Here is a 12,032-nt window from a genome sequence, read left to right as displayed (position 1 = left end):
GCAAAAGTGATTTTTGAGCAGGTCTTGAAGGATGCATAGGAAGCTATCCAAAGGAGGAGATGTATATACCAAATTTCATAGTCAAAGAGCAAGGGGAGTCCCAAGTGACAGCAAGCGAGGCAGTGAGGCCAGGAAGAGCTGTAATGCCCCTCCCTCCCTCCTTCCTTCCTTCCTTCCTTTAGGTTTATGGCTGGTATAGATTTAGGGCTTTACGGTTGTTGAGATTATCTGGTCTGGGAAACTTGCATTGTATCTGTTTTTGTAACATAATTTTCTTCCCATTGTGTAACATAGCAAGACTTCAGGTACTCAATCTAAACGTTTTGTCTTTGGGCTGAGCTGACATTCTGTTTTAGAAATACCACTCTAATATTTAGGTGTTATATAGTTATGAGCAGTGTTTACTACTGTCTGCTCTCATTTGCCAGGTCTGAGTTCTACCAGTTGTTACATATTTAGAAAATCACAAGATAAAAATACTAATTTTGATGCAAAATTTTGGCCAAGTGTAGACAACAGTATCCATTTGATATGACTTAAAAATCTTCTGCTTTTACTTTTATTTTCTTTTGCCTTTATTTTGACTGTGTAAATATTTCCAAAATTTTGATATTTTTACAAAGAAAAAATACATGTATAGCTCCATCCATTTTGTAAGTAGACTTTTAATTTTGTGTTTATTTCCAAGACTTCTTCTTTGAGTACCACCAATTTGTCATTGAACTATCCAAACTATGTGAATTAAAAATTTTTTTGATTATATATTTATTAGTAAACTTTATTTTTTAGAACAGTTTTAGATTTACAGAAAAATTGTGACACTGGTACAGAAAGTTCCCAAATAGTTCATATTCAGTAGCCTCTATCAAAGCATCGTAATTAATATGGTACACTTGTCACAATTAATGAACCCAAATTGTTAATTATTAAATAATTATTAACAAGTTCCAAACTTTATTCAGATTTGCTTAATTTTTACTTAATGTCTTTTCTCTCTTCCAGGAACTCACTGAGGATACCACATTACATTTAGTTGTAATGTCACCTTAGGCTCCTCTTAGCTGTGACAGATTATCATACTTTTATTGACTTTTGATGACCCTGAAAGTTTATTTTTTAAAAATTTTATTGAAGTGTAGTTGATTTACAATGTCATGTTAGTTTCAGTATCTGAACAGTGATTCAGTTTATATATATACAGAAACTGAAGTTTATATATATATATATATATATATATATATATATATATTTCAGATTCTTTGGCCATATAGGTTATTACAAAATATTGAGTATAGTTCCCTGTGCTATACACTAGGTCTTTGTTGGTTATCTATTTTATATATAAAATATATAACTATGTATATGTTAATCCCAACCTCCTAATTTATTCCTCTTCCTCACCTTTCCCCTTTGGTAACCATAAATTTGTTTTCTATGTCTATGGGTCTATTTCTCATTTGTAAATAAGCTCAATTGTATCTTTGTTTTTCAGATTCCACATATAAACAATATCATATGATAACTGTCTTTCTCTGTCTGGCTTACTTCACTAAGTATGATGATATTTAATCCATCCATGTTGCTGCAAATGGTGTTATTTCATTCTTTTTATGGCTGAGTAATATTCCATTGTACATATACCATATCTTCTTTATCCATTCATCTGTCAGTGGACATTAGATTGCTCCCATGTCTTGATTACTGTAAATAGCTCTACAATGAACATCGGGGTGCTTGTTTCTTTTTGAATTATAGTTTACTCTGGATATATGCCCAGGAGTGGGATTGCAGGCTCATATGGTAACTCCAGTTTTAGTTTTTTAAGAAACCTCCATACTGTTCTCCATAGTGGCTGTACCAATTTACATTCCAAACAAGAGTGTAGAATGGTTCCTTTTTCTCCATACCTTCTCCAGCATTTATTGTTTGTAGATTTTTTGATGATGGCCATCCTGACTGGTGTGAGGTGATACCTCATTGTAGTTTTGATTTGCATTTCTCTGATAATTAGCAATGTTGAACATTTTTTCATGCACCTTTTGGCCATCTGTCTTCTTTGGAGAAATTTTTATTTAGGTCTTCTGCCCATTTTTTGATTTTTTTTTTTTTCTTTTTTGATATTGAGCTATGTGAGCTGTTTGTATATTTTGGAGACCTTGACAGATTTGAAAACTGTTCAGGTATTTTGTAGAATATTCCTAAATTGAGAGTTGACTGATGTTTTCTCATTAGACTGGAGTTTGGGATTTTGGGGAAGGAAAACTATAGAAGTAAAGTGACACTTTCATGTCATATCAAGGGTACATATTATGAACATGACTTAGCACTGTTGATGTTGACCTTGACCACCTGGCTGAGGTAGTGTTTGTCCAGTTTTTCCACTATAAAGGTTTTACTATTGAAAAACTTTTATTTTAACTGCCTCCTTTCCTTGCTCATCTGTAAACTGCCACTCCAATTACATTCTTACTTTTCAAAAATAACACATATAAAACATGGAGAATACAAATGTATCAAGAAAACTGAAATTACTAAAAACCTCCCCACAAACAATACATCAAAGTAGTCTCAATTTTTTTTTCTGAACATAAACAGCTAAGATTAAGTTATCAGTTTTCTAGGGTGATTACTATCATAATAGTAGTCATGGGAAATTTCCCATATCTAATGGAATGTTTGGTTTAAAAATAATTAATCCATGTTGTGAAATCTAAGAAACTTGCTCCAAATGGAAAAAAAAGCTCATCTTTTTGCCCCCTTCAACACATCTGCATTTTAGCAATAGTAATAGCTACCATGAATTTCAATGAATCTTACATACCAGGTATCATGTTAAGTACAATGCACATATTATCTTCTATAATACTCAGAGCCATCCTTTAATTATTTCTCTCATTTCACAAAGGAAACACCTGAGTTTTGTAGAGATAGAATACATTGTCTCATATCATAGTAAGTATGCAGCAGAAAACTGAGTCAAACAGAGCAAAAAACTCATTTCTTTACCACTCTTTTATATGACATCTTGCATTTTGGTCCTCTGTTCACCACTAGTACATTTAGAAACTACAACTGAACTGTATTGCTGATTATTTTAGTCATATAGAGTAGGTCAACATGATAGTGCCCTGAAATGTAGCAACTGTAGGTACAATTATTGTATGTGAACTTTACAGTTCAGAGATTATAGATATACTTTTATACATTGAATACTTAAAAACTTCTGTCAGGGTCACTGGCTAGCTCTAAAGGGGAAACCCAAATTAAAGGAAGTGTTTGATTATTTTCTGTCTCTATGCTAGAATGAAGTTCTATGAGGGCAGGGAGTTTATTTTATTAAGAGATCTATTCCTAAGTCCTAGAAAAGTTCCTGGCATGAAGATACAACATTAAACATTGCCAAATATTTGTGGGGAAGTATAAACTTAATATAGAGTTATTTTTCAATGTAATGCTACCAGATTTTGCTCCTATTTGTATAGATGAACAAAACCACAGCAACAAAATGCTGCCTTCATAGAGCTCAAATTTCAGGAACTCATAATCATTCCTTCTCATTTCGCTGAGGATCCTTTCAATTTATTCATTTCTAGTGATATTTTAATGGAATTGGTTGATCTCAATAAAGTATAGTCTTAATTATGTTGAGCTCTTAAGAATACAATGGCCACTTCATTTCATAGTTGTGAATATCTTCACAACAAAAAAGAGTATTTAACATATTTTAATCCTGGTTGGAATAAATTAAATGAAATGTGCAATACAAAATCATTTACAAAGCTCTTTTAGGAACTAAAATTTTGTTTCCATTTTGGTTTTATTCAGCTAAGAAAGTTAATTTTCTGTTCTGAAGTGCTGTGTGAAACAGGTTATAAATGAACTGAATTTCATAAGCCAAATGAACCTGCAATTCTTGTCCAAGTTTAAATAAAAATGTGGTATATAATACACATGCAATTAAAATAGTGAAATCGTGCAGGGCATATATTATTGGCTCTATATCTAAATACATATATCATACAAAATTGCAATCCAGAGGTACAGTGTACTTATAGATGGAATTATGTCTCCCCTAAATCCACACATTGATGTCCTAACATCCAATGTGCCTGCATTTGGAACTAGGGACTTTACGGAGGTAATTAAGGTTAAATGAGATCATAAGGATGGGGCCCTAATCCAATAAGACTGGTGTTCTTATTAGAAGAAGAGAAACCAAATAAAAGGTCATATGAAGACACAGAAGGCAGGAAGCCAAGGAGAGAGGTCTCAGGGAGAAGCCAAACTTGCCATCACCTTGACCTCTAGCCTCCAGAACTGTGAGAAAATACATTTCTGTTGTTTAAGTCATCCACTCTGTGGCATTTTGTTATGACATCCCTAGTTGCCTAATACCACTGCCTAAACCCTAAAGACACAAGGAAAAAATCCCCTAAGGAAAACTTGATAGTGCATGTAGAAAGCTTTTTTCATATATTTAATAGTTTTAGGGTTTATGTGTGCATGTGTGTGTGTGCGTGTGCTTGAAAATACAGCTCATGCAATATATACATTTCTATGTATATACACACACATATACCCCAAACAACTTAAAATCGGCAATATGTGTGCTTTTTTTGTATGCTTTTTTTATTTTGTATATTTAAGAATGAATAGATATTACTTTATAGGTGTTATACAAATGAGCCAAAGATGTTCCCTGTTTACTGTGGCCCCCATGTTTTTACTTCATCACAGCAGTCTAGACTGTTAGCTCAAAAGCCTACTGGTGCTAAACTCAAATTCTTACACATCCAATTGCTTTAAATATAGCCCCAATAGGCCTATTTTTAGTCATTTAGAAGCCAGTCTTCTCTGCAAACCCCAAGAAACTGCACCCAACATCTACTAGCCATAAATAAGGTAAACCATGGCCCTTTAAAGATCCCAAGTCTCTGCTGGCTTTGAAAGCTCTCTGACCCAGGCATCACCTAGACACTTAAGCCTCCTCTCCAGCTCTCTTCCCCAGTCATTTATTTGTCCTCTCCCCTTTATGGATGATGGACCTAGGCTGCTGTGTCTAAGAGGTCTCCTGCTGTGAGGGATCTCCCCTCACATGCATCCTGTCCAAGTGCTGCCCACAATGCAACTCCTTGTGTGCTACTGCCACCCCCTAGCTTATGTCTTGTCCTTGATTAGCCACCCAAATCCTTTAATTCAGTGCAGTGGGTATGAGTATCTTCAATATGGATAAGCTTGTAGTCAAATTTAGAAATACATATGAATCAAATAGAAAGCAAACATTTATTAGAAGTGGCAAAGCTCTTATAAAGTACAACTATCTCAAAAGGGTGTTGGGAGGAGTAATTAATGTAAAATAGTTAGAATAAAGCTCGAAACACAGCAAGTACCTACTGATATTAAGCAAATATTAATAATCTTGTCAATCTAGGATAAAAAATGTGGATTTAATTTATTCATCTGTTTTTGCTCTGCTAACTTTTTATTATCATTTTATAACTTATTCAGCAAACATATTTGAGTACTTTCATTGTGCCAGGTCACTACATGCTAGGAATTTTCCATAATTGTTCCTCTTAATTTAAATAGAGTATTTCACATGGAACTTTTTTATTATATAAAGAGAATTTCCTGTCCAGATTAGTCAATTTTAATCATAAATCATTTAAGAGATTGTTCGATAATCACTGAAAAAAGCTGACTAAATACATGTAGATTAAATGAGTTTAAAGTCATTAAAGTTATAATGTAAGAGAAGATGATTCTAGGACAACTTATAAAAGCCTATGCTTTCCTTCCATATTATTTCCTTTTGTGATCATGTTTACTATTTCCTTTGGGTTTGAGGTTTCTAGGGTACTGAATACACTGGTTTCTTTGATTCTTCAATTTTTATCAAAACTTATCTATTATGTCTATTTGTCTATAATGTATTAAAAAACATCAAACCCAAAATGTATAAGAATTTTCATATGTTAAATTCCTTTGGAAATGAGAGTCAATGTAAAAGACACATGGATTCCAAGTTGTGTCAGCACCTTGTGTCCAGGAATGTGTTAAACTTTATCTCAATTAACAGAGATGTTTATTAAAAAATTAATAGCAGTTAACACTGCTGTATGATATATCAGAGAGTTGTTAAAAGAGTAAATTATAAGAGTTCTTATCACAATGAGAATACGTTTTTCTTATTTCTTTTCTTTTTATTGTAGCTATGAGATGATGGATATCAGCTGAAACCACTGTGATAATCATTTCAGAATACATGTAACTCAGACCATCATGCTGTGTGCCTTAAACTTATACAGCAATATATGTCAATTATTTCTTAATAAAACTCGAAAAGAAAATAAGTGGTGGTTTTAAAAATTTACCAAAGTGAAATTTACTAATGGGAAACTAGAACAGCAAAATAATGAAATAAAAGTTCCCACATGGCAGTGTGAATTTTCTCTTTGCTACCTCTCTTCAAATATCAATATTTAAGCCTTTGAAGAGAAGCTTTATAAACAACTTAAGTGTGTTTAAAAACATAGAACTATTGTGGTAGAAAGTCCTTTATATTTTGATTACATCATGTTCAGACTGAAAAACCAATAATTAAAGAATAGATAATTAGGAGGTTAAAAATCTTCAGGTTTGGGGGCTTTTACTGAATTGCAATGCTTAAAAAGGAAGTTTGCAAATAAGAAGATGCTGAAGTGTACCAGTATGAAAGTAAAGTAAGGAACAATCTATGTGACCTTGAACTTGGTGACACATTTTTAGATGCAATACCAAAAGCACATTCCATGAAAGAAAAACTTGGTAGGTTGGATTTTTAAAATTAAAAATTTCTAAGCTCTGAAGTAAACTTTTAAGGGAATAGAAAGACAAGCCATAGATTGGGATAAGCTATTTGGAAAACCCATGTCTGATAAAGGTATTGTATGCAAAATACAGAAAGAAATTTTAAAACTCAACAATAAAAAAAAAATTGAGGCAAAATATCTGGATACCTCACCAAAAAAGACATACAAATGGCAAATAAACAGGAATATGCTGAAAATTATTTGTCATTAGGGAACTGCAAATTAAAACAACAAAGAGATATCACTACACAACCATTAGAAAGATTTTAAATCCAAAATTTTAACAATACCAATTGCTGACATGGATGCAGAGCAACAGGAACTCTCATTCACTGACGGTGAGAATGCAAAAGGTTCAGCCACTTTGGAAGACAGTTGGCAGTTGCTTACAAAGGTAAACATACTCTTACCACACAATCCAGCAGTCATGTTCCTAGATGTTTACTCAACTTACTTTAAAACATATTCACAAAACCCCTGCAGACTTCAGGTTTTTGATCTACATGAAAGAAGCTTGGAAGTCACCACTCTGTCCTAACAACCAGTAAAAGGCTGAACAGACTGGAAAATCAACAACTCTTCTTGAATTCATAACAGAGGGGGAGGACACAGTGCAAACTGCTGTCTCCAGGACTGGAAAGTCAGACAAGTGAATACAGAGAGTCATGACTCACCTGAGCAGAGTCTGGCGGGCAGAAACTGGCAAGGGAACCAGTGCCGGAGCAGGAAAACCTGAACTGGAATTGTCTAATTGCTGGAGGCTCAGTGTGGACAATCCTGACGGTTAAAAACTCCAGGGGAGCCCAGTCATAGTGGGGCTCCCACACTCTAGTGAGTTTTACCTCCAGGAGCTCAACTGGATTCTCACAGTAAGTGTCAGAGAAAAATCCCCTTGTGCTGTCAGCAGCAGGAAGGGAAGAGGAACCATTTTGAAATACGCCAGAGAGCAGGCTGTTCTACTTAACAAGGCCAGCGCTCAGGAGAAATTAATTAACCGGAGTCTAACTGGCTGCGATATTAGCAGAGCCTAGCTCACCTGGGAGAAGGGAAATACCCAACTCTAGTCAGCTGTAGCCTTCCACATAGGAGAGGGGGAATACACAGCTCTAGCCCACTTGAGCCATCCTCATTCACCTAAGGAGAGAGACAAAAACTGAAAAACACTGGTGAAGCTCCAGGGGCACTGGCCCACTAAACAACTGAGAGCTAGTTATTAGAGATTACAGAATTATAGGTATAGAATTATAGAACACTTCCCCTCCCCCCACACCTTACCACCACATTACTAACGGCCTGGTTACAGCAGTTCTTTGTTCAAATCTGGCTGTCAAGAAAAATTACAAGGCATAGTAAAAGGCAAAGAAAACACAAGAGATAGAAGGAACCACACATCGCAGGGATTGGGAATGATCATACCAGGATTTTGAAAGAACTATAATTAATATGTTAAGAGCTTTAATGGATAAACAGCATGCAAAAACAGATGGATAATGTCAGCAGAGAGATGGAAATCCTAAGAAAGAACCCAAAAGAAACACTAGAAATGCAAAACACTGCAACAGAGATGGGAAGAAAGCCTTTGATGGGATTATTGGTAGACTAGACATGACAGAAGAATCTCTAGAATATCCAAGGTCTGTGGGACAACTACAAAAGGTGTAACATACACGTATAAGAATACCACAAGGAGACAACTGAAAATAACAGAAGAAATATTTTAAACAATAATGACTGAGAATTTCCCCCAAATTAGTGTCAGTCGCCAAATCAGATCCAGGAAGCTCAGAGAACATCCAACAGAATAAATATCAAAAGATTACATGTAGGTGTATCATTTTCAAACTATAGAAAATCAAAGATAAATATCCTAAAAGACACCTTCATGCAAATATTTATAGCAGCTTTACTCATAATTGTCAAAAATCAGAGGCAACCAAGATCTCCTTTTAACAGGTGTGAATAAACAGTTGTGGTACATCCCAACAATGAGATATCATTCCATGAGAAGAAATGTGGTACCAAACATGAAAAGATATGGATAAATTATAGATGCATATTGCTAAGTGAAAGGAGCCAGTCTGAAAGGAATCATGAAAAATTGTATGACACTCTGGAAAAGGCAAATCTATAGAGATAATTTTAAAAAGTCAGTGGTTGCCAGGTGCTTGGGGACTGAGAAGTGTTAAATAGGTGAAGTACAGAGGATTGTTTAGGGTAGTGAAACTACCCTGTATGATACTGTAGTGGTGGATACATGATACTGTGCATCTGTTAAAACCCACAGAAATTTATAGCACGAAGAGTGAACGTTAATATACATAATTTAAAAAAACATTCATTTAGATATTCTGGAGAATCCACAATGGAACACAGAATGTGACAAAACATCTAACTGTATTAAAAGTAGGAAATAACTTCACTTAAGAAGTTTTGGGGAAAATGGTGTTGACCTAAGTAGCTGTGGAACTGAGTGGAGGCTGTAAAATGAAAGCCAAAGTAAACTATATAAAAGCGCTGTAAAAAATTAATGAATAGACACTTTGCTAAGAAAAAATAAATCAGATAATATATTTACTCGAATTAAAGCATAACATCATTGATATTCCCAGTCTCTGACTAAATTGGCACTGAATGACTCACCCTGGATTGTCACATCTGTTGCCTTTGAAGTCTGTGAAACACCAGTGTCTCAAGCACATGTTTAAGGCTTTACTTGAGATTTCACATACACTGATCTCAGGGACAAATTTACCTAAAATGGGATTTTAAAAATGTATAAATGTATTAAAGCCATGTAGGATCTTTACTTTGGTGCTGCCTGCACTCAAGTTGCAGATTCCCTTAAGACTCTAAATGTACACTTACCACAGCTGATGGGTTCAAGCAGACGTGTTGGTTGCAGAAGCTCAGAGACGAGAGAAGTTGAAGAAACCTGCAGAGATTTCTTGGAACCCAGCTCCTATTCACTAAAACCAATGACAAATGTAAAGCAAATAGGAGGTGACAAAGGTTGCAAAGACATTCCGTGTTTATGTTTTCTCTAGTGTGTGCTGATTGCCAGGAGTCCGTTCCCTCTGTCATCCATTCCCCAATGCGGCATGAGTTAGAAATTTTATCAGTAAATGTTTTCACTCTCAATATTCAAGCTGTTCTAATAGACCGTTAAAGACAGTTTTTAGATTCACAGCTTGTCATCATTTGTCTATACCTGTGGCAAGGAATATGGAATAAGATGCTCTCAGCGCTGTTTGCACATTAAACTAAGGTGACAAACGCTGTGTATCAGAATGATCAGGTACATAAAATTCAGAGACCCAACTGGCATGCTGTAGATATTTGGATTTTATTTTTAAAATGTTCATGATAAAGGGTTATAAGTCCAATATTATAAAGTCAGGTATACATTATAATGAAATGAACTACATGAATTAGCAATATGCACAATACAACTTATTCTTTGATCCTGATTTTTAGAATTCATGTTATGTTTATCAATTTATACATTAGAGTTTTTCTATTTAAATACAGTTAAACAGAGCTGTAATAAAAAGCATGATGTTTTATAATTGGGATGAGCTTTCTCAGTAGGCAGAGGGAAGGAATGTGACTGACATCTTTATTTTCTTCTATGTGTAAAGGAAAATCACTTTATTTTGACATGCCTCAGTATTAAAATCAGCATTATAAAATATTCATTGTAATCCCTAATTTTCATACTGATAGTCAAGATTTAACAGAAGTTATAAAAATTGCACTGATATAGATTTATGGTACTCCAAACAAACATCAAATATGGGCTGTGAGCTAAAAGAGCCTACGTCATAATGCTTAGGTCAGCTTCAGAAAGACATAGATTTCCAGAATTCTTCAGCACTATAAAATATGCATTGTAATCCCTAATTACAATGCAGATACAAGTCTGTCGATGCCCTTTCACATAAAACTCCTTTAATCGCTGCTTCAGATATTGGCAAATCATGATTTACAATTAATGAAAATTTAAAATTACACAATTATTAATCAAATAGTGTACTATCAAGCAGGATGGATTAAATTATGATGTGATAATTTACAATCACAAAATCTCACTGGATTAACACAGTCACAATTTATTTCTTGCCAATTAAGCATATCTATTGTGGTACTGCAGTGGCTTTCTGCTTATAACTGTCACTCAGGAATCTAGGGTGATACAGACTCATTCTGGACACGTAATTCTACAACCACTGCAGTAGGCAAAAGGTTAGATGGCAAGTTGCACCTGTATTTCAATTTTTCCAATTGGAAATCCACATAATACTCTGTTCACATTTCACTGGCCAAAGCAAATCACATGGCAATTCTTAAGTTAAAGATAACGGAAGAGGAATAAACCTGGGATGATTCCAACACCAATCATAAGTGCTACAATTATTGAGGAGGCCTCCCAGTGCACTTCACAGGCATACCTATGTTAAATTTATTCTAGCCATTAGCTTCAGCTGAGTGCACAAAGAAAAGCTGGAGCTCTTGGCAATCAAACTACTACATGGTAAAGATTACAGTCAGCAAATTACCCAGGGCTGGCCCATGACTGTTCCTGTAGGTAAAGTTTTCTTGGAATCAGCCATGCCCACTCCTTTATGTATTGTTTATGGCTGCCTTTATACAACAACAGAAGAATTATGTAGTTACAAAAAACTCTGTATGGTCTGAAAAGTCTAAAATATTTACTCTTTGGAGTTTTAAAGAAAAATTTGCTGGCTACCAGTGTAAGTGCATACATGACAGATGATAAAGATTTTATTTTTGTTTCTTCCTCATTTTTTCTTTCAGTAGTGCTTGTTTCTGATGTAATACTGTACATGTGAAAATTCAAGGAGGTCCCCACAGGAGTCTACATTATTGATTAATAAGTGTGAAAAGCATCAATCCATATTTACCACCAGACATTACTGAGAAAGGTTGAGTTTGTAACTGTGAAAGGATAAATATGAAGTTATGCATGCCTTTTGGTAAACACATTATTTTTATATATCTTGTGTATTTTTAATTAAATATTATTTCATTAATACTTTTTCATTTTTTTCTATCGTGGCAAAATCCACAATTCTTTTCACTTCAGCTCTGTGGCATTAAGCGTACCCACATTGCTGCGCAACCATCACCACCATCCATCTCTAGAACCTCTCCATGCTCCCC

At 34.6% G+C, this 12,032-nt stretch overlaps 2 protein-coding genes across 18 annotated transcripts in view; one reads left to right on the top strand and one right to left on the bottom strand.

Annotated features, from left to right (window-relative positions):
- The window catches only part of LOC117199207 (uncharacterized), a 1,082,321-nt gene that overhangs the window by 722,801 nt on the left and 347,488 nt on the right, over positions 1 to 12,032 (bottom strand). Inside the window, exon 7 of one of the 17 annotated variants that reach the window (XR_007470921.1) lies at positions 9,717 to 9,817. The exons of the other annotated variants lie outside the window; for them this stretch is intronic. The gene's annotated coding sequence lies outside the window, so the exon portion shown is untranslated. The remainder of the gene's footprint in view (positions 1 to 9,716; positions 9,818 to 12,032) is intronic. 17 annotated transcript variants of the gene reach the window in all.
- The window catches only part of LOC125960839 (uncharacterized), a 254,745-nt gene that overhangs the window by 71,340 nt on the left and 171,373 nt on the right, over positions 1 to 12,032 (top strand). The gene's annotated exons all lie outside the window — the stretch shown is intronic.

This window comes from Orcinus orca, chromosome 13 (genome assembly GCF_937001465.1).
Source record: "Orcinus orca chromosome 13, mOrcOrc1.1, whole genome shotgun sequence".
NCBI lineage: Eukaryota > Metazoa > Chordata > Mammalia > Artiodactyla > Delphinidae > Orcinus > Orcinus orca.
Note: the sequence above shows the minus strand (reverse complement) of the source record. Positions and strands in the feature narration are given on the sequence as shown.